Source organism: Culex quinquefasciatus, chromosome 2 (genome assembly GCF_015732765.1).
Source record: "Culex quinquefasciatus strain JHB chromosome 2, VPISU_Cqui_1.0_pri_paternal, whole genome shotgun sequence".
Lineage (NCBI taxonomy): Eukaryota > Metazoa > Arthropoda > Insecta > Diptera > Culicidae > Culex > Culex quinquefasciatus.
In genome coordinates, this window is record NC_051862.1 from 210,287,578 (window position 1) to 210,311,170 (window position 23,593).

At 35.7% G+C, this 23,593-nt stretch overlaps 1 protein-coding gene across 1 annotated transcript in view; it reads right to left on the minus strand.

Annotated features, from left to right (window-relative positions):
• Nucleotides 1-19,448, minus strand: part of LOC6033300 (coiled-coil domain-containing protein 85C) — a 96,245-nt gene extending 76,797 nt beyond the window's left edge. The window contains 1 exon segment of the mRNA XM_038254896.1: nucleotides 18,362-19,448. The gene's annotated coding sequence lies outside the window, so the exon portion shown is untranslated.
• Between the last annotated feature and the right edge of the window lie 4,145 nt (nucleotides 19,449-23,593).

Sequence of the window (23,593 nt, forward strand, 5' to 3'; positions counted from 1 at the left end):
CGCGGGAATTCCCGGGAAATTTTAAATTTATTGAAATTGTTATGATCTTGGTTTTAATTAATATAAAGCAAAAAAATTGTATAGGACATCAACATTAATGGTTTAAATAAGTGTGAAGATCAATTAACAGCTTGACTGCTTGTAAAAAATCATTCAACTACAAGAAAATGTTGCTGTTTTTTTATGAGAAATATTAAACTTGCCTCTGTGACCAGTTTATTGAAATGTGAAAAAAAACATGCTCTTGAACAAATGGTAAAGCTTTTTAGTGTTGGTTTTACTCTAAACAACCCAATGTTTTCAAATAAATGAAGCAAGCTTTGAATATATTTTTGCATTTTTTGAGAACAAACAATAGAAAGTAATTTTCAATGTTTTTTGTATTATTATGCAACATGATATAAATTATACGATAAATTAACATCATTTCACAAAAAAATCTTCCATTTTTCACATTTAACCCTCTAACACCCGTAGTTGCACCAGTGCTCCATAATTCTATTACTTCAAATTGTAATTTCTTTAGTACTAGATATTCAACCAATTAAATTAATACTTTTTGCACAAATTCGATTTTCATCTCATTTGATCATGGTAAACAAAAACGTTAAAAAATCTTAATTTTAATTTGGAGGTAAGGAGTTAATATTGCGTTGAAGAAATAACATCAATCTTTTAAAAGCTTACCTAATTGTAATAATTTAATACTCATTAAGCAAGATCTATTCCCAGCTGCTTCAAAAATTAATATTATCAGAAATAATTCTGATATCATAATTTCTGATAATCTGATTACTTATATATAAACCAAATAATACATTAAATTGAACAAAATCATGTTGAGTTTGTTCATTTATTATTTTTCTGAGCATTTAAAAAAAAATAGTTCCAAAAATTTAAGAAAATGTATACTTCCACTTAAATTTCGGGAATTCCCGGGAAAATTACAAATTTCCCGGGAAACGGAAAATATTTTTTTTCGGGAAATCCCGGGAATTTTTTTTCCCGGAACGGGAAATTGGACGCTCTACTCAAGATACAGATTTATGAATACATAAATAGCCTTTTAGTATGGATAGTTGACCAAATTGTATGAAGACTTGAATGGACAAACTAATGATGCAAAATGTATTTTTTGCTATATGAAAGGTACACAAAATGTTTCAGCGAAACAAAAAAATCTTTGTCCTATGTCTCAGAGAATTGCTCTGCTTACAAGTCTGAAGCATGATGAAAAATCTGAATTCTGTCTTTGGATGTAATAACCCTTCCAAGCCATCGAATTTCCAATAACATTTCAGCATTAGAGCTTGTAAAGACCTTTCAAATCGTCCCAAAGCCTGCCATATTTCCATCATTCGAACGATTCCACCCGAAAAATCCACATTCAAATTTAAAGCATCGCCACTCTTAGTTATCGCAATCCGGTCCATTCCGGGCCGGCTCGAAAAGATTACCCAAGAAATCAATAAATTCTTCAACGCGAAGAAATCCGCCGTTACCATTTCGGGGTCACCGCGGCCAATAAATCTAATCGAATCCTCTCCTCGATGGAGCTCGCTAGCTAGTCCAAGCAGCAGCGGGCCCGTATTGTGTTGAACTTTAGGAGCAATAATCCGCTCCTAATCCGGCAATTATCGCTACGTGGACCTCTACCCTCGGCCAGTCAGCGCCCAGAGAGGTATCAACAACATAAAACATATACTCGACTCGCCCAAATGCGCTCATCCATCCTCCTCTCGCGGTCTACCTGCCCTGACCCTTGCGGGGATGAGGTAACAGATCGTAGATCTGAAAGGAAGGAGTCAAAACAGTGGTCCAACTCCGCAGAGGGACCACACAGGCCGCCCTAAGACTCTCGTACTCTCGCCGGTGGCATTTCTGAACCAGCGGTGATCTGCTGGAGTAGATTTCTACTGGTATTTCCTCTCCATTAGCCGCGGCTAATACGGCAACTGCTGCTGCTGCTGCTGCTGCTTGGTACAGCTCTAGAATAGGATTTATGTGCGGAAGAATCTGTTTTATGGGATTATTTCCACACGTAATCATTATTTTTTATTGAGAAATTATTCCCTCTCCGTTCTTCCTTTGGTGCGTTCTAGACGACGAATTCCGGACGTGACACCGGAATAATTGCCCCGGGCCAAGAGTTTGTCTCAATTTCCGCCGCGCTAATGACCGCACTAAGCCGCCTTAGAATTGGTGGAAAATTTCAATATAATTCGACCCTGTGTGAGGTGAGCTATAGGAAAGAAAAGGTTAAATCTTGAAAAATGACTCAAAGTCGCCGCTCAACACACGACTTCTTGGAAGAGTTCAAGCCTGAATGGCTCGACAATAGTTCTTAGTTTGAGCTTGAGTTGGTTCCCATCCGACTCTGCGTCTTAGATCTCACCATACAAAATAGCAGGGGGAAATAATTACCCTGGCGCGAGAGAAGCCGCGCACAGCTGAGATTCGGGGTGGAAGCGACCAAACGAAGCGGAAGGTCACCGAATCTTGATCTTGCGCCCAACGCGCTTGGTTGAGCTTGAATTGCCCGGAAGTGGGAATGGTCGGATTTCAATTTTCGGATCGTTAAATTTGTACCTATGCTTAGTCTGCGCTGCTCTCGGATGCGGGGAGGTAGCAGAAGACCAAGTCATGGCTTAAAGTGGCCAGCCAGACTTAGTTTGGATTGGCAATTTAATTTTTTGGCAAAGCGGAGCCGGCTTAGAGAAGAAAAAAAAACGCGGCGAATTATCTTTGCCCCAAAGCAGAGTAGGCAAAAACAAAAAAAAAATCAAAGAAAATTGCGCCTCAACCTAAAGCTTTGATGGCAGCAGGTGGTTGACATGCTAGAGGAGTTCGCGTGCCCAAATGGAGCATTAAAAGGTGAGGTTTCTATTTTTTGTATCTCAACAAACGACACATTTCAATTATACTAAAATCTAAAAAAACGTGTCCGCACCTTGAAGAGCAACGTCGCTTTGCCGTGCGTACGAACGTACGCACGCACGCGTTTTTTTTTTTTGCCAAAAATGTTGCGACCTTAAAACGTCTGAACTTTACATTCCATATGGCGTTTCCTTTTTTGCTGGTTTGTCCAGTGAGCAACCACGTAATCGTCATACGAGTCGTTAACCAAACTTTAGTACAGAGGTTTGAAGAGAAACTTTGCTAAAACGCGCTGCCTCTATTCAAATGTGTTAGCTACCAAAATTTGATAAATTTCCAAATTTTAAACCACTTTTTTTTATTTTGCAGGGCATAGTATTTTTAAACATTTTATAGAACTCGAGGATTGATTTGTTTTCTGTTTTTAACTAGACTTGCCAGTTAAAAAAATAAGATCAATCAAAGTTTCTTGATCTATGTAACGATTCCCAAATCCGACGTTTCAACTGTTATTTTTTTTTGCAAAGCTTATTCAAGGTATCGAAATTTGAAAAAGTGAAGTTTCTAACATTTTTTCAGAGCATTAAATACTTAGGAATGATCACTTTTATGTACCACAAAATCGAGTATGATTTCGTTAAAATGTGTAATTGGAATTTTATATTTTTTTATATTTTTTAATTTCAATAAATAACTTTTTTTGTTCAAAAAAAATTAGCAAAAAAACGACAATTTCAAGCCAAAATTTAAAAATTTTAAAAATTGTTTAACAAGAGATTTTTTTTGCAGAATTTACCGATATTCAATTATTTTAAGCGTTTCCAAACATACAAAATAAGGGAAATAAATTTTCAATTGATTTCAGTTGATTTCAACTCCTTATCCATCGAGCATTTTGAGTTGAAGAAAGAATCATATTTGATTTTAAAATATTAGGTTTTGACCATTTTCTTAAAAGAATCAGGCCGTTGGAAATGTTTGGAAGTTTTAAATAAAAAAAAATTATTCGAAAAGATTACTTATGTTTCCTTATAAGAATAGCAACTGATTGACAACAATTTAAAATAAATATGGTAGTTTTCGCGAACGTCTTGTAAAAAATAAAATTCGTTGCTTTTAAGTTTACGTTTGTCGAACTAAAAAGTATCCAATACAGCGGGTTATGTTTATTGATTAGGACTTAATAAAATAAAAATAGTAACAATAAAAAAATAATTTATTTTTCATTTTCATAACTCAATGTTGAGTATTCAAAATATTTATTTACAGATATAAAAAATAATGCTTAATAAAATTTTGGCGCTAATAAAAAAAATAAGAAGAAAAATCATAATTTTTCGATTTTTTTTAAAGTCCAAATTCAACAATATTTTGATCCAAAAAATCCAATGAAATTGCTTGACAGTATTAAATCTTTATTTTGTTATTTTTTATTTCAAATATCTTTATTTCAGGTACGAGAATAAATATTTAACGATTCTAAGTCAAAATTATAGGAAATAAACTGTTCGTTTTTTTTAAAACTTCATCATCCCGGTACGAGAATCGAATATTTAAAGTTTTTGTCCCTCGACTCTGATCAAAAACGAGGGAGTGAGAATTTAGGAAAAAAGTATTATTACATGATTTATACATCCCTACAGTTGTGCTCCTATCAAAAAAATTTAATTTATTGATTTTTTTTCTGAAACAATTTTTTGTGTGTTTCCAAAATTCAAAATTTGTCTGAAGATTTTTTTTAATTGAAATCATGTGAACAATCATTAGGCAATATATTCTGAATAGATTACAATCAATTTAACAAGTTTTGTCAATAAAAATGCCAGTTTTAATATATATTTCTTTTGAGTCCCCGAATTTTCAGGGGAGACAAAAACTTGAAATAAAATTTGCAGCGGCCTAACTTGAAAATAACGCTTTAGTTTTCAATGGCAAATTTTATTTTATAAATTTTTTTCTGCAGGATTGCACGGGCAAAAAAATAAAAGTTGAAATAATTTTGATGTAGAAATGATTTAGCAGTATAGTTAGTTTGTCACCAGTAGTTTTCAAAAAAACTATATTGTAAAGAAAATTGTTTTTATTTTTTGAAGAATAAAAACTTTTTGCGGTACTCAAAATCAACTCAAACATGTTTAAAAAGATAATAAACGTAAAGGAATCCATTTTTACTTTCACTTAAAATAAAATTGAAATTTTTAAGATTTTTGAAAAAAAAAACATCTTCCTGATTTTTCGGACCATTATTCATTTCATTTTATTAGGTTGCTTTAACAATAACATTGGTGCAGTTGTTATCCTGAGCTGAGATATGGACTACCTTTCAACAGCTGATTTGTTCAAAGTGGGGAGAGATTTTACTGGTACTAAGGAGAACGAATTGGACAGAGAAGGAAAAAAATGCAAAAATAACCTTCGAAATAGCTAATAGATGTGGGATAGTCAAAGGAAATGAGGCATTACTTAAAGGATCATTTTTGAAGGGGAGGGGAATTTTTGAGAAAAAATCTACACTTCTAACAAAACAATGTAAATGAGCTACACTGAAAAAAATTATGGAAACATTCATCAGGATTGACAGATTTTGTATCAAAAAATGGTAATTTTTTCCTCAAAAAATGATTAATTTTCATCAGTTTTTGGCGAATATAAGTTCTATTTTTTACAATTTTTTAAGTAAAATTACACAACAATGAGATAATATTCAACCAATTAAATTTTCAACCTTTAAAATTAAATTTGTTTTCTGTGCAATGTAGAAGTGTATACAAAGAGTCTATCCTGCTCGCTTCTAATGTAAACATCAATTGATGGACTCTTTACTTAAATTTTCTACATTGGCTCATTTACATTGTTTTGCTTGATTTAGATACTTCGTCAAGAGCGAGTTTTCAAAAAAAAAAAAAAGAACTGGTATGATTTTTTTAAACCATCAAAATGTGCAGACTTTTCAGATGTAGATCAAATAAAATTCCCTGATAGTTCAAGATTTTCCTCCCACAATTTTGTAGAAATCGACACCATGTTTAAGTAAGTCTAGAAACAGCAATTCTTCATTATTATCTCTTTGGTTAGTCCAGGTGTTCTTAAATGTGTTCGATTGTTGACCAAATGAAATTTTTTAAATGGTAAATATTTTCGGTTTTTATGAGTGAGTAGTTTGAGTATTCTTTTTTGTCCAGTAATTCCCTCCGTGTAAAATAAACACCATGACAGTGTGTAATCATAAATTATATTTCTACGACCAAAGTTTATGGCGTGCACACGAAGCCTAGGCCCATCTTCATTCATTAAAATTGAGCATGTAAAACCCAACAGAACGAAGCAATTAGTGCCAGCTAGCCACCGCATTTTTTTTATCGAATTTCAACCGTGAAGACCACCTCAGTGAGCGGCAGACGTTCATTTGAATTAGTGAAAACTGACGGACGTGCACTTTAAATTGAAAGTGAGATATTTCGTAGGGCTTCACGCGAGTTGTTCGCGAAAAATGGCTCGCAAATCGCTCGATCGCACACACAATGTAAGCCAATCCCCGCAAGTAATCGATCCACATCACTGATTTCGCTGCGCGAACCCCCACTTACAGATGTCATTTTACTGTCCAAACCGCATGCTCCAGTTGTGCCCTTCGGCCGACTTAAATGACAGTTTCCTCCGCTCTCCCGAAGGGGGGGGGGGGGTTCGATTCCTTTCCACTTTTTAATACGCATCACGAATCAAGCGTAAAGTAATCACAAGCAATCACGTTCCAGATCATTGGTTTCACACATATCCCGCTCTGTTGTCCTGCGTCGCCGGAACTTGCCCCCGAAGGGCGCGCGGGCAACACTGGCGCACAAAACAATTGCTCTGCACTTTGAGACGACTGACGATAATTGACGATTGGCATGAAAATGACACCGAGAAAGGGGGGAGGGGGTCTACCCCGCAAAAAAGTCACGGGTTTCAGGTTGGAGGGAAAGCAATCCATCCCGGGATCATTACAGCGTTCAGAGAGAAGGGAAACAAAAGCAGTTTAAATCACTCAATATGTTCGGGGAAATTTATTGATTCCGTTCGGGGGGAAGTGTTGCAAAATTGACTGATTTTGTTCTCAGTTTCGAAGGACTTAATGTTTTTCCTCTTAAACCTCAAATTGTTTATTGGCCATTGGATATTGGCTATTGACCATTGGCCGTTGTCTCTTGTCTCTTGTCTCTTGTCTCTTGTCTCTTGTCTCTTGTCTCTTGTCTCTTGTCTCTTGTCTCTTGTCTCTTGTCTCTTGTCTCTTGTCTCTTGTCTCTTGTCTCTTGTCTCTTGTCTCTTGTCTCTTGTCTCTTGTCTCTTGTCTCTTGTCTCTTGTCTCTTGTCTCTTGTCTCTTGTCTCTTGTCTCTTGTCTCTTGTCTCTTGTCTCTTGTCTCTTGTCTCTTGTCTCTTGTCTCTTGTCTCTTGTCTCTTGTCTCTTGTCTCTTGTCTCTTGTCTCTTGTCTCTTGTCTCTTGTCTCTTGTCTCTGTCTCTTGTCTCTTGTCTCTTGTCTCTTGTCTCTTGTCTCTTGTCTCTTGTCTCTTGTCTCTTGTCTCTTGTCTCTTGTCTCTTGTCTCTTGTCTCTTGTCTCTTGTCTCTTGTCTCTTGTCTCTTGTCTTGTCTCTTGTCTCTTGTCTCTTGTCTCTTGTCTCTTGTCTCTTGTCTCTTGTCTCTTGTCTCTTGTCTCTTGTCTCTTGTCTCTTGTCTCTTGTCTCTTGTCTCTTGTCTCTTGTCTCTTGTCTCTTGTCTCTTGTCTCTTGTCTCTTGTCTCTTGTCTCTTGTCTCTTGTCTCTTGTCTCTTGTCTCTTGTCTCTTGTCTCTTGTCTCTTGTCTCTTGTCTCTTGTCTCTTGTCTCTTGTCTCTTGTCTCTTGTCTCTTGTCTCTTGTCTCTTGTCTCTTGTCTCTTGTCTCTTGTCTCTTGTCTCTTGTCTCTTGTCTCTTGTCTCTTGTCTCTTGTCTCTTGTCTCTTGTCTCTTGTCTCTTGTCTCTTGTCTCTTGTCTCTTGTCTCTTGTCTCTTGTCTCTTGTCTCTTGTCTCTTGTCTCTTGTCTCTTGTCTCTTGTCTCTTGTCTCTTGTCTCTTGTCTCTTGTCTCTTGTCTCTTGTCTCTTGTCTCTTGTCTCTTGTCTCTTGTCTCTTGTCTCTTGTCTCTTGTCTCTTGTCTCTTGTCTCTTGTCTCTTGTCTCTTGTGTAAAAACTAAAAACTTCTAAAATTGAATTATTTGAAATATCATAAAGTTCATCTTCACAGCCCAATCAAACTGGCAACTCTGAACCCTCAACTATGGGAACAGCGGAGGAAATTACCTTCCTCTGACCACCCTCCAAATGCGGGGGTGGCCCCCAAAGTGAAAAAAACGGAACTGTTCCAGATGCGCTCACCGGTCGTGGAAGAAATGCTCCGGTCGTCGTGGGTGAAAGAGGCCAAAACTGGAAACACCACCACCACAACAAAGCAAAAAAAACAGGCACAAAACTGTAATAGCAAATAATAATGAAAGGTAATGAGTTTGGCATTTAACATTTTCCGCTGATCCGCGGCGCTCTCTCGCCGCGGAGTCCATAGAGTCCGCGCCGAGTTGCTCAGTTTGTTGCGACGCCGCATATCGCGGTATTGGTTGAGCGATTGCTGAGTAACAACTTCAACAACAACCACTTCGCTTCGGAGAAAGAGAGTGCAATTTTTGTGTCGAATCGGTTCGAGACTGGCTCGTAGATTGACGTAGCGGGGTCAGAGTCCAGAGTTACGGAACGGCGGGCAGCGGGAGATGTTTGGCGGTTTGGAGGTTCGGAATTGGCGCGGGAATCGACTTCTAGAATCTAGAAAGATTTTCCAATAGGACTTTTCTTGTCCATATTAATTATTGCAATACATTGCAAAAAAAAGTATTACAAAAATTAAAGCGGCCAGCCCTACTGCGTTGTGTTTACCACAGAGAGGATTCTGAGAACGGATCACATTTCACAGAATCTACAGGGGAGGAAGGATGCGTGGACATACCATACATATGTAATACTTTTTGACGTATTCCGAACATAAATTGAGCTCTCTGTAAAAACAACAACAATAAGACAACCAAGTAATTGGGATCCCCATTTAAAGTTATGAAGTCTGAAGTCGTTCGAAACTCCTCAAACGTGAGTTCACTGTAAACGCGGTCTGCATCGAGTATATGTTCCGCGTTGCCATCACACGGTCGTTACACAATCCTGTTCCGAAATAAACAACAAGAAGCTTCCAGCAGAACTGCATTCTGACATGAATTCAAGCACATCGTATTATGGTCGCAGTCGCGCAGCTGGAATGTGTTTACGACGATGTCAAGTGCATTCGAGGTTGGTTTTATTTTCTTCCCTGTACGTGAGATCGTTCGAACGAAGGCTCCAAAGGAAGACCTGTTTATCAGAAAAGAGTTTTGAAGCATGTTTACGGGAGAGGATTCTGAATCTGAATTAACTTCGAATCTAACTGCATCAAATTCAACTGATTCAATCAATCTTAGCTTTTCCTTCCCCCTGAAAAGCAAAAGAAAAACAAACCACCACAAACAAATGTTCCGTTCGGCTGAAGAACCGATTTGCAACATCCCCACACAAAAAAGCACACCCCGTGAAGAAGACTGGGTTCCAACCTCTTCGCCTCTTGCCTCGAAGTGCCGTTCCAGTTCAACGGCGAGTCAATCCCCGGCCAAGTTTATTGGCCCGTTTCGACGACCGACACACGATGTTGCAGCAGCAGCACCAGTTTTGTAGAGTTGCAACATTTGCTCTGTCTATGCTGGGAGGTTGGTTATGCTGCGCCGCCACCAATACCTGCGACAGCGAGCGCTGAATCTGGAGCGAAATACAACCGCCAATTTTGCCCTCGCGTTCATGTTTTTTAAGAAAAAGTGCACAGCACTCACAACTACAGCCACAACTTGCGAAGAGTCTTGGGAGACCCAGTCGAGCCGGAATTTCGACATCCTCCGGGGGATGAGATGATTCGCGGCTTCATCGTGGGGTCCACACATCCAGGAAAGGAATCGAGAGCATCCTGTTTGGATGTAATTTAAATTGTAAATAAATCATTGCGGCTAAACCGAGCGACGGACGACTAGAACCCTTTTGCAGCTGAGACTTTGGAGATCGCTTCGTTTTGCCTCCTTCCGCCTCTGGCGGATCTTCGAACGGAAAATCGCATGGAGAACGTGCCCGCGGGGATCGCGGATCCATTCAGCAGAACCGCGGTTGAAGTTGCGGAAGAGATATTCTCTGGAGAATCGAATTTACAGATAATTGTCAATAACCTTGTCAATAAAAACAAGTAAAAAAATACCAAAGTTTGAAATGATTCCGAATGATTCCGAAACAGAATAAAAGAATGAGCGTAGCCTTTAAGAAGTTTGCGTGACACAAACCCGTAATGTTATGTTTGTTAAGGCAACTGTACCCAAAAAGGTGTGTACACTGTACAGTCATGCCTCGGTTTAGCACCACATATGGGGGATGCAATGACCGGAAATCTTAATACTTTTCGATAGTAATATTTTTTGTGAAATTTTCCCAAAACTATTTGTTTTTGAAAAAAAAATGCTTAGGTCGGATTTTTAATGATTTTCCAGACATTTCAACAAAAATATATTTTTTCATATTCAAAATTTACACAAAACAACGTATTTTTGAAAAAAAAACACTAAAAAATTCAGTTTTTACCAAATGGGTATAAAATGATCGGAAACCATACATAACTTTTGAAACTTATTCTATTTTTTGAACTACTCAAAATTTTCACAAATTTATGTATTATCGAAAAAAATATCTGTTTTTGGTTTTTTTTAAATATGGGTATCAAGTGATCAACGAGGGGATAGTCCTCACGAAAAGAAACGTGAGGAAAGTGCTATATTGCGAGAGTATAGTCCTCTCGCGTGTTCATTCGTTCATTGGAACAGTTCGTCCTATGAGTGGCTTATATGGACAAACGACCGTCACTTAGTCACCAAACCATGGTGGCCCATACGGCAAAGGAAAGGTTCAATATGCCGAAGGTCTTGGGTTCGAGTCTCGGTACAGGTACTTTTTTTTGATAGATGAACTTTTTTGTAAAATGAACCATGAGTAAAGTACTCTCGGTAATTTCGGGATTTATCCACAGTACCATTTTACTACCGAATCGTGCTCTTTATCCTCTCGTATGCCGATGCCCAGTTCTGGGTGTAATTAAGTATGAATTTCGATAGTAATAATATGATTTTACACCCAGAACTGGGCATCGGCATACGAGAGGATAAAGAGCACGATTCGGTAGTAAAATGGTACGGTGTGCGGACGGAGAGGATAAATCCCAAAATTACCAAGAGTACTTTACTCATGGTTCATTTTCCAAAAAAGTTCATCTATAAAAAAAAGTACCGGTACGGAGACTCGAACCCACGACCTTCGGCATATTGAACCGTGCCTTTGCCGTATGGGCCACCACGGTTCGGTGACTAAGTGGCGGTCGTTTGTCCATATAAGCCACTCATAGGACGAACTGTTCCAATGAACGAATGAACACGCGAGAGGACTATACTCTCGCAATATAGCACTTTCCTCACGTTTCTTTTCGTTAGGACTATCCCCTCGTTCTTTAATTTTGGGTGTAAATATTAATTTTCACAAAACTACAAAACTAGTTTAAAAATTATTAGCATTTAACAAATAACGTTACTACCGAAATGTCTAAAAAAATTCAAAAAATTTGATACCCATTTTGCAACAAACTATTTTGTTGAGTATTTATTTCGAAAATACGTACTATTGTGGAAATTTTGAGTATTTGACAAAAAATATTATTACTATCGAATAGATTAGGTTAAAAATTACAAGTATTAAAAAATATTTTTTAATTTTTAGTATTTCACGATTTTTTTTAATAATATCGTAATATATGAAAAAACCCCATCATTTGATACCCATATTGCAAAAAAACTGAAAATTTTAGTATTTTTCAAAAGTACGTACCTTTATGAAAATTTTGAGTTTAAAAAAAAATTGTATAGCTTTCGAAATGTATTAACAAATCCCGATCTTTTGATAAATATATTGTAAAAACCGATATTTTGAGTATTTTTTTGAAAATATGTAGTTTTGTGAATATTTTGAATACAGTCCAGACTCGATTATCCGAAGTTTCAACTGTCCGAAGTTTACTATGAGCAAAAAAAAACATTTTTTTATTTTCTTGCTTTTAACATCAAACTCGAGTTCTGCGACCCGATTCAGGTCAAATTTGAATGGTTGGTTGCCTATATTAAATTTTAAAAAAAAATGCACGTACACTGTACAGTCCTGCCTCGCTTTAGAATCGCATATGGGGGATGCAATGACCGGAAATCTTAATACTTTTCGATAGTAATATTTTTTGTGAAATTTTGCCAAAACTGCGTGTTTCTGAAAAAAAATACTTTAGTCGGATTTTAAATGATTTTCCATGCATTTCAACGAAAATATATTTTTTTATATTCAAAATTTACACAAAACAACGTATTTTTGAAAAAACACTAAAAAAATCAGTTTTTACCATATGGGTATATGATCGGAAAACCATACATAACTTTTGAAACTTATATTATTTTTTGAACAACTCAAAATTTTCACAAATTTATGTATTTTCCAAAAAAATATCTGTTTTTGGTTTTTTAAATAAGGGTTAGCCATCTTGGATTGAAAATTTCTAAATCGCTTTAGAATAGTTAAGGGGTTATACTTAAGTTCGACAATCAAAAATAAGACATCGAAAAAAATTGTTTGTGATTCGATTATCCGAAGTGAAATTTTGCCAAAGCCTTCGGATAATCGATTCTGCACTGAATGTTAAAAAATTTTTTTAATTATTTTCGAAACGTATGAAAAAATCAAGACCATTTAATTCCCAAATTGCAATCAAAATAATTTTAGGAATTTTTCCGAGGAACATTGCATTTTCCTAAATACACGAAAAAATAAGTATTTTGTGAAATTCATCACACTATCCCGATTCCAAAACACTACAATTTTTTGAAGTTTGGATGATTTTTCATAGGATTATAGCCAATGACTCCCATATAGCCCAAGTCGCATAAGTTCTGTGCTTCAGTTAAGCACTGGGCCGTGCTAAACCGAGGCAGCTGAACGAATCATAACCGGGGCATGACTGTAACGGAATGATGATAGGACTTTCAGAAATAAATAATTTTTCAAGCCTGTTGAGTCGGAGTCACAGTCGGAATAAGAGTCTGTGAAGTTCGAAGTTTTGGAGTTGGAGTTGGAGTTGGAGTTGGAGTTGGAGTTGGAGTTGGAGTTGGAGTTGGAGTTGGAGTTGGAGTTGGAGTCGGCACATTTTGAATAGCCAAATTTAGAGTCGATGTCGGAGTTGCCAAATCTTCAAAAGCCGGAGTCGGAGTCAGCTAATTTGTTTCAAATTTGTATGATAGTTGTATTTGGAGTCATAATGAAATATTGATTTACCTCATTTTTTTAGTTTTTTATACAAATTGTAGTTTTGTTTAATTTTACATTTTCCAATTCTAATTCAGGATTTTAACATTAAAAATGTAAAGTAAAAAAAATTAAATTAAAGAATTTCATTCCATGAGAACTGACCTCTCTCATGGAAGTGGGAAGAATCTCACTCGCCCCCGGGGCGAGGAAGACTCCCACCGGAGTGATGACGGTGGAGCTGGGTACAAAAAGCGAACATTGTTTCAGCTTGGTGGACACCCTTCTCACTCTTGGTTTCATGCTCGGTTATGTACTAACTTTTCCCCGTGTACGTACATACAAGACGACGATGGCGGCGAAGACGAGCATGAATTTATATTTTGCCGCGGTTTTTTTTTCAGCAAACCAACACACGAAAGGTTTGTTGTTTTTGTTCCGCGCGAGATTCTCGGCAGCCTTCTATCTCAAATCACGAAATGTGTTCCCTCGAGAGAGAACTTTGATTGGTGGCATTCCTCGGAACTATTTCTATTTCTTTTTCTTCTTGCTTCGAACTTTGAGCCGTGCGGTCACGAAGCCTGGAATGTTTAGAATGCTTCCAGGCAGCACCTAGTAGATACAGGAGGGCGCTTCATCAGATGTTTTGCTGGCGGTTCTAGGAGGTGCCATAAAAAGTTGGCCTTCGTCCGTGGTGCAAAAGGAACTATCACGTACCGCCCCTAATTGGGAGCCGGGTGCGATCAAAATAGTCGAGTTTCGCGAAAAAAAATAATACGTCATTAGGGGGGTAATAAAGGCGGATGTGCGAAATGATGGCTAGAAGATGGATCTAGGGTGGGTTTCGATATAATTTGCAAACAACTGGCCACGGGAATGGGTTTTGGGAAACGCGATTGTAATCAGGGAGAATAGGAGGTTTTAGGAAATTATATAAGAACACGAAAGAAACACAGAAACAGTCTAAACAATCACTATTTGGGAGGACCCAAGTTTGCAACTTAACAAGGTTCTTACGAGCAGGGCAGCAAAGTTGGATAGTTTTTGAAGTGACTACGACTCCAATTCTGACTTCGACTCAAGCTCTCATAGAAAGTTGTTGAAAATTAGCCGACTTCGACTCCAGATTCTGACCATTTTAGCGACTCTAACTCCATTTCGAGCCTGGGTCCTTAATAAGATCGGACCCCGCCAACTCTAGCATTGTTTACAAGAAACTGTTAATCTAATTATTATATTTTGGAAATCGTACCATGGGATTTGAACAATTTGTTCGTGGTTCCCATTTTCATGAACGCTTGTTCACGATCTTGGGAACTCTTTTTTCTCCGTGTTAGGAGAAACGAAACGACCTACTTTTTCCTACCAACAAACAATGCTGAAATGTAGTACTTTTCAGCACCTTTTTTTGGAGCTGGAAAATTGAACTCTGCAGAGCCTCATTGGATAAATGTACGACTTGTGCAGAAAGAATCTAGTTTTGCAATATGTTGCATAACCTACTATTTTGTAGAAGGCTTTACCTAAGTATGCGGGGCAATATGCACCCCTTTTGTTTTCATTTGAGATTCCCGATATACAGTGCCATCCCGTTTTTGGCAACTCCCGATTTTGGCAACAATGTCTGCTACTTTTCCCGATTCTGGCAACATCCAAATTAATATGATCTCGTACACAGACATACATTAATCAGTCATTTCCCAAAGTATAATTATTTTGAGTGCAAATAATATCTTTTATCACAAATCATTTTTTTTTAGGTTGAAAAATCATATTTTTGTTCATTACGTGATTTCTTGATTAAATTTTTAAAACAACCTATCCGTCATGGGTTTTTTATGCAGATAGGACCTTTTGACAATGTAATCTAGATTTATGACAATTCCTTTAAACCACACCCATAATTTTGAAAGAGTAAAGTTGTTTATTGATAGTTCTAACATAATTATTAGCAGTTTTTTTTTGTCTTAAAAATACACTTTTTTTAAATTTCCCGATTTTGGCATAGAAGCTAAGCTTATTTCCACTAAAAATAAGCTGATTTGAAGAAATACAGCTGGTGAATTTTGTCCCCCCGATATAATTCTAGGCGAAAACGGATGATTCATACACTTTCTTATACAAGGCTCCATACAATGTTGGCAGCAACAATTTAAATTTATCTCTTGGAGGATTTTTTTAATCTTCTTTTTCCCAAAATCAATTTTTAACGTTTTCGTGTGGGTTTTTTACTTTGATATTTTTCGTTTTTCATATCATTTTCGCCATTTTTCTTACACATTCATAAAACGTCATGATAACATTACATCTGGGAATGAGTACATCTTTGATATCAGAAAAATGTGTTATTTTACCTCCAAAAAATATGTAATTTTACCACCTTTTTGGTGAACTGCTTCTTTTTCAGTCCAAATTGAGGTAAAATAACAACATTAAAGACATTCCAAAATGACACCCTACAAATTTATAATTTTTTACTGTGTATAAAGAGCTGACCAAAACCCCACATCGGAGGGTCACGGTAACCCAACGGTAAATTAGAAAAAATGTTTTAAATGCAAAATAAAATTAGCAATCGAAAAGTACTTCCCAGAGATGTTGATATTTTTTCGAGATAGAGCCAGATAGCGTTTGATTGACTTTTTTTTCAAATAGTTCAGAAAATTTAAAAAATCAAAGAAACACTTAAGATTGAGTTTCTGCTTACTAAGTGACTTAAAGAAAAATAAACAAAAACATAATAGTTTTCGAAGTCCCAGCCAAACAACCCCTATTTTCTATTGCCAACATCTTAACAACAATTTGAATATATTTTTTTAATATATATATTATAAGGCCCTTTTTATTTCGAAAATTAAAATAAAACAGTAAATATGTATTAGACACTCTTCGAATGTTATTCTTTAAATTTTCAAGAGTTAAACCTCTAAAATTTTCAAAAAAGGGTTATCTCAGATAAACTTCTATTTCGAGTATTTACGGGCCAGTGTTTTTTTACTCATTATTTTTTTTTTAATTTGACCTTCTGCTGCAATTAGTTTTGTTTATTACTAGGGTTAGTGAATTTTCACGATTTCGCGGACAGCGTGAAATTCGTGAAATTTGAAGATTTCCTTGCCCTCCCGTGAAATTTGTCAATTTTCTCAAATCAATTCTTAAAAATAATAACATAATCAATTTTGCATTCATTAATGGCTTTTGAGTAAATTTTATTAGTTTTCAATTGAAAAGTGTGATATTAATCATTTGAAAAATTGTTAGAAAAACCTATATTAACATAAAATTGTTAGAACATTTACTAAGATGCAACGAAAACTTAAATGATGTTAACAAAAATCAGTCAAAGAAAAAAAATAATCTCGCATTTTGTTTATAAATTCTGTACTTTTCAACCGAAACTTGTTAAATTTTATTTTATTGTGATATTTGTTTTTGTTTTTTTTTAGAAATCAATTAGTAGAAACATTCTTGTAAAAGTAACATTAAGTGGAAAAATTCGTCTTTCCCTTTTCCTCCGGTCAATGATTCAACAGGAGGAGCAAAAAAATAGATTGATAAATTGAATTTCATCAGAGTAAAGAAAAAATATTGAGTAAATAGATTGCTTTTTACTAGATAATCTTTCCAATTTTACTAAGGAAACTAACTTGATTTAGCAATGTTTTCATGACCTGTAATAACAATTTATTTTTATTTTTTAGTTTTTTTTTCGATTTAGTTTTTTATCTTTAAAGTCACCTTTTAAGAACATTTCACCTGTTTAATTTTCACAATATTTGATTACTTGCGTGAATGGCTCCCGTGGAAATTAGAAAAAATGTTTGTTTTTGTTCGGATTTTTTTAAATAACATTTTGAAGATTTCGTTACAGATTAAATTATTTTGCCTATCGATTTTAAATTTAGTTTTTGAAAAGTGAAATGAAAACTCAAAAAATATTTTCAACAAGGAAAAATATCGCAAAAAAAGTTATTCTAATTGTTAGATTGTTTTGTTGAATTTGGATTTGATATGAAATTCAATAAAATGTAAAGGATAAAATAGTAGCAAATCGGCGCAAACTGTTTAGCTATATCAGTCGAACATTAAAAAAGCAGCTCAATAAATGGCTATACGTTTTTTTTTAAGTTAACTATAAGTTTTTGTAGTGTCACGTTCAAATAAAGTTATGATTTTTTAAGTTTATTGAAAACAAGCATGAAAAGTAGTTTTTTCACGTTCCGCGAAATTTTCGTGAAATTTGGTGTTTTGAAATTAAAGTCCCCGTGAAATTTGCAATTTTTGAGCGTGAAAAATCACTAAGCCTATTTATTACCGTCAATGGAGGTGACATTGCGCGGAAAACATTTTTTTCGAAAGTTTACTAAAAAATGTTAAAAATGATTTTAAACGCAGGAATTTAGCTATTTTTTTTCCTTCTCTGTCCAATTCGTTCTCCTCAGTACCAGTTAACTCTCTCCCCATTTTGAACAAATCAGCTGTTGAAAGGTAGTCCATATCTCAGCTCAGGATAACAACTGCACCAATGTAATTGTTAAAGCAACCTAATAAAATGAAATGAAATGAAATAAACGCAGGAGAATGCATTCTAAATTGTTTCCATCTGATTGCACTAATTTTGATGTTTTTTTGGAAACAAATATTTTTATAGACCAATGTTTCAGACCGTTTTCTCAGGGAGGGAGGAGTAGACGAAAACTTTGGAAAATGTTTACAACGGCCTATGGTTCATGGTTAGCAAGAGGATTTTCCTTAACTAGATTAAAACAGCTTTTTCAAATATGTTCAGACGTGTATCAATCTAGAAACACTGTGGACATAATTACACAGTTGACTTTAAATATTACAAAAAAGGTGCAATAAATCACTGGTAATCTAATTATAAAATTGATTATGTGCAGATTTATTTTTCCGCAACCAGTTTTCAAGAATTTCCGTCAACTTCCATGGTCGCTCCAATCAAAACCAGCTCAAACATTCCCCCTTATAGCACACCCTATTATCATAAGCCTATATGAATAACTTAAATTCCACTCACCTCTCACGTCTACCGTCCAATTCTAGATCCTGTTCCACAACAGCTCTTCAAATTTGTTGTTCGTCGCGCCCACAAACTGTCGTCAACTTCCACTTCACAGATTCCGTACAAGTGCGTCGTCGTCTTCTTCGATGTTGTTCCAGCAATCCAAATACCAAATAATAACGCACCGTTCACCTCACACTTCCTCACAAGTTGTTTTGATAGATTTTTCTGCTGTTTTCTTAAGCGTCTCTTCCTTCTTCACCAAACTATGTGTATTACACATACGCCAACAAGCCACCCTCGCACCTCTCTCTCTCTCGTTACGGTTCCACGTGTTTTCCTACGAAATCGCTTCTTCAGGCCGGGTCACTTCTCCTTGAGCTGTTTCACTTTCGGGGTCCACACCTTCTTCCGAACGAGCTCTTTACCGTGAATATCCCAAAACTGGAACACAACTAACCAGACCTTCAGCACGGGAGTTAAAGAGAGGAACAAAATCTTTCAACCTTTTATTATTGCTCTTTAGTCGTCTTCACTCTACTTTTGTTGCTGTTTCATCCGATTTTTATTTTCTTCCCGTTTTGCAGCGTTCCCGAAAAACGAAAACACAACGGTCTCTTCCTTTAGGTGTATCCGCCACTCTGGTGTTCAAAAACGTGTGCGCGCAACTTCTTGACCCAGAGTCCCTTGTGGGATGCTGCGTGAAGACCCGCACTCCAAAGCTCGAGATGGTCCAGAAAAGGCAAAAGAATCTCTAGCGCTACCACACCAACAGTACAGCTTCACCAAAGGTATTTTTTACGCGCCACGGAACTATACCACACACTTCCACCAAGACCGGCAACTCTACGTTGAATAGCTCAAGAGCCGCGATCTGCGCGCCACCACACAGCATACACTCACAAAAGCCGCGTAGACCACTTTCCACTGTGTACCTCGAAAACCTGGAGTTGATCGCAGCACTTCACTTCCCGCAACTCCACGATCTCGCGCGCGCGCTCTTGCAGCGAAATTCCTGACTCCACAACCTCAACGGTTTCTTCTTCCACGGAACAGCGGCAAGGTAACAGCAACACAACACCGCTTCGCTTCGACAGCAAAACTGAAATGAAAACATAGCACCGCCGAGAGAGCACTAATATGGCTGCTGCTGGGCGACTCTTTTGGTGTGAGAGAGTAGCTCAATTCTCCCAGCAACACGCTGCGGCGCAACATGGTTGAGCTTGGTGTTCAGCATGAACAGAGAGTGAGGCTGGGCTGCAGCATAAAAGTTATTTTCAGCAGCATATTCAGCGTTGACTCGAGATGGTTGATTCGTTGAACAACAGTTTCTTGTTTTTATCGGTCTCTGTTGCTTCTGCTTCTACAGCTTTTACCACCGACGACGAAGTCGAGTTGAGTGTTGTTGGTTAAGAGTTGTCGTCGAATGGTTGAAATAAAAAAGTTCGCAAGCATTGGGGTGTTTCGAGAAAATTCGTCAAAACAACTTTAAAAATCACAACTCAACCCCATCTCTAGACGAGCTTGAAACTGTGTTTTTTTATTGTTTTAAACATCAAATTCGAGTTCTACGACCCCGTTTAAGTGAAATTTGAATACAGTCCAGACTCGATTATCCGAAGGCCTTGACAAAATTTCACTTCGGATAATCGAATCACGAAAAAACATATTTTTTTTTCGTTGTCTTATTTTTGAATGTTCAGTTTAAGTATGGCCCTTAAACTACTATTAAGTGATTTAGAATTTTTAAATCAAAAATGTTTTGAATTGTCGAAATTGAGGTCACAGAACTCGAATTTGATGTTTAAAGTAAGAAAATAAAAAAAAGGATATACGGTTCGACTTGATTACCCGAAGTAAATTTTTTTCGAGGCCTTCGGATAATCGAGTCTGGACTGTTATTAGTTTCTTCCCAGTCGGTCTAACATTATTGAATCACAAAAAATCGTTGCCTTATTTTTGATTGTCGAACTTGAGAATTACCCCAAACTACTTTAAAAATGATTTAGAATTTTTTTTAAGCCAAATTGGCCGCCAAAAGGGTGATAATGAAATGTTGGGCAAATGCAATTTGTAATTTAATAGGCACTTAACAATTCCAATTTGACTAAAATTGACATAATTTTTATGTTAAAATTAAGAAAATGAACAAAATGCGAAAAAAAATGTTCGTCGCCCGAGCAGGGGTAAATAACACGGGAATACCAAATTTTGGTATTACTTGGGCAAATAACAGGGACCAAAATGTGCCCTTGGTTGCCCAGTAATAGATGGTAAAATACCATGAAATCATACCAAAGTCTAGTATGTGAAGCACAACAATACCAAACCATGTTATTCCAAGGGTAAAATAATACCTCAAAATAAAACCAGTTCAATACCAAGTTGAGGTCTTCTGGATTTTTGAACATTGCTTAAATACCAAAACTTGGTATTGCCATAGTTTATTTTTTAGGTATTCCCGCGCCCTTGGAAAATCAGATTTTGGTATTTCTGTGGTCTTCCAAATACATGATATTGGTTTGATTTCATGGTATTTTACCATCTATTACTGGGCAACCAAGAGCACATTTTGGTCGCTGGTATTTGCACAAGTAATACCAAAATTTGCTATTTTCATACCATTTTTAGTGCAGCAGTTGCAGTTAGTGAAAAAAACGTAAATGATCCTTATGCAACAGCCAAATCTACTCACCTGATGATTCCATGTTGTTCTTAGTGATATTCTACACCACATTGAATGCATTTGTCATTGATGAACGGCCTGTTCTTGAAGTTCTTGAAGATTCGGAAAAATAGCAAGATTGAAAAATAAGTGTTATTAAAATGAAACTGGATTGAAATTCACCAAAATTTTATAATCTGTCGATTAACTCGTTTTTTCAAAGTATTTGGTTATCCCAACTTAGAGAAATTTCAACGTTTTAAAACAAAAATCTTAGTGGGTATATAAAAAAAATGAAAATCAGCTTTAACACTTTTGGGTTTCAAGTCATTTTAGCGCAAAATTAATTATCTCATCAAAATTTATAACAAAATTCCCGTAGTTTCAAAGGAATTTGATGAAACCTTTCAATACCAAAATAATACCAAAATGTGGCATCCTGACTTAGAAAATTTTCCACAATTTCAAGTCAAGTTTAAAATCAAGTTTGAAATTTCCGGTTTTCAATGAAAGCATTCGCTTTGAGACATCATTTTAGCGCAAAATTAATTATTTTGTCAGAATTGGTCAAAATTTTCCCATAGTTTCAGAGGAATTTGATAAAACACTTTAATACCAAAATAATACCAAAATGTGCCACCCTGACTTAGAAAATTTTCCACAATTTCAAGTCATTTCTTTAGGGGTCATTTCTTTCTCTTTTGTCAAAATTGGTCAAAATTTTCCCATAGTTTCAGAGGAATTTGATAAAACACTGTAATACCAAAAGAATACCAATATGTGGTGTTCGACTATTGACAAATTCTGCAATTTTGCAATATCAAAACAATACCTTAAATTGGTATGATAGCACATTTTGCTCTTGCATAATCCTTAAGACAAATTTTAAAGGGTCCAGGAATACCAAAATTTGGTATTGATACCAGAGAAAGGTATTATTACGCATTTCTTTTCTTATTTACCCATGCTCGGGTCACTCGATTATCGGAAGAACCATACCCACCCTTCAGATAATCGAGACTTCGGATAATCGATTCTGAACTGAACATAAAATTGTAGAATGTAATGTAAATTAAAATATTTAAAAAAAATATTTTTTTCAATGTAAAATTCAATTCTAAATCGAAAAGTACTACAACAGTCCAGTCTTTATTATGCGAAGGCATTGGAAAAATTTCACTTCGGAAATGAATCACAATAACAAAATACCTTAATACCTAATTTTTGATTGTTACCAAAATGGCGTTGATGAAATATTGTAAAAATGCATTTGATAATTTCAAGATTTTTCTATTTCTATCCTTTTCCTAAGCAAATTTCGAAGGTTTTTTGTATGATTTTTCTATCACCTGTCACCTGATAGAATATACAATTAAATCAAAATGAACTATAGTACAAATCATTGTTTTGAGGAACTCCAAAACTTTATTAAGTTGTATAAAATACGAAATTGTGAATTGTTTATCAACAAAAAAATGTGACTGTGTAATATTGATTTGTTACACACCAGATCCTGCCGTTTATCATGAAAATATATTTTTTAGACAAAAAAAAACTTTTTTTCTGGCATCACACGATTAAAGGATCAAATTCGCTGAACTCTCTGAAAAAAAACACGTTCAAAGCGCACGATTTGGGTTTAGCAGTTAAACTTCCAACAAATGGACATGAATGATTAAAATCAAAAGTTTAAACATTGAATTTACGAGCCATGGTGTCAACATTTGAATGCAAAAGTGTTTGAAAATGCGTTATACACATGTCCAGTTGTTTTGCAATCGTGAGTTTTCGAAATATCCTAAGTATTGACAAAAAAAATTTTTTTTTTGCAAAAAAAAAAGTTTTTGCGTTGCTGTGCATTAGAATTCGATAAAAATTCAAAGTATTTTTAATCCAGCCCAAACATGCTGAATATGATTATCAATGCAGAAAAATGCATATTAGATTGTTTTCAGTTGATTTAACTTCTATTTTCGTTAAAATTTTGAAGTTTCTTGAAAAAATATTTTTTGGCCTCTGATTTTTCGGACAAATTTTGAAGGAGGGGGGGGAGGGCGACATAAACTTTGAAAAATTAAAAATTAAATTTAGAATCTTATGAATAATTTTTATCATGTTAAGGTTAATTAAAAAAATAATTACATTTTTGTTGAATTTTTGATGTACAAACTCGCAAAAAGTTCTGTTTTCCGCAAAAAAAAGTTTCTTCGGCAGATCTTACATTTTTGGAAAACTAATGATTGGATATCAGATGTACGGGTGAACAATGCATTCTCCAATGGTTTTATTCATTACAATGTTGAAATTCTGGCTAGCAATTTCAATTATTATATTTTTTAAGCCACACGATTTTAAACCAAACTGTTTATCAATAATTCAAACGTGATGAAAATGAATATGGGACATTTATGCGAACAGAGTCAGTACAGATGTCTTACAATCATTTAGGCCGTTGTAAATATTTTTCAAAGTTTATGTCGCCCCTCCCCCCTCTTCAAAATCGGTCCGAAAAATCAGGGTCCAAAAAAATATTTTTTTAAAAAACTTCAAAATTTCAAAGGCAACAGAACTCTAATCAACTG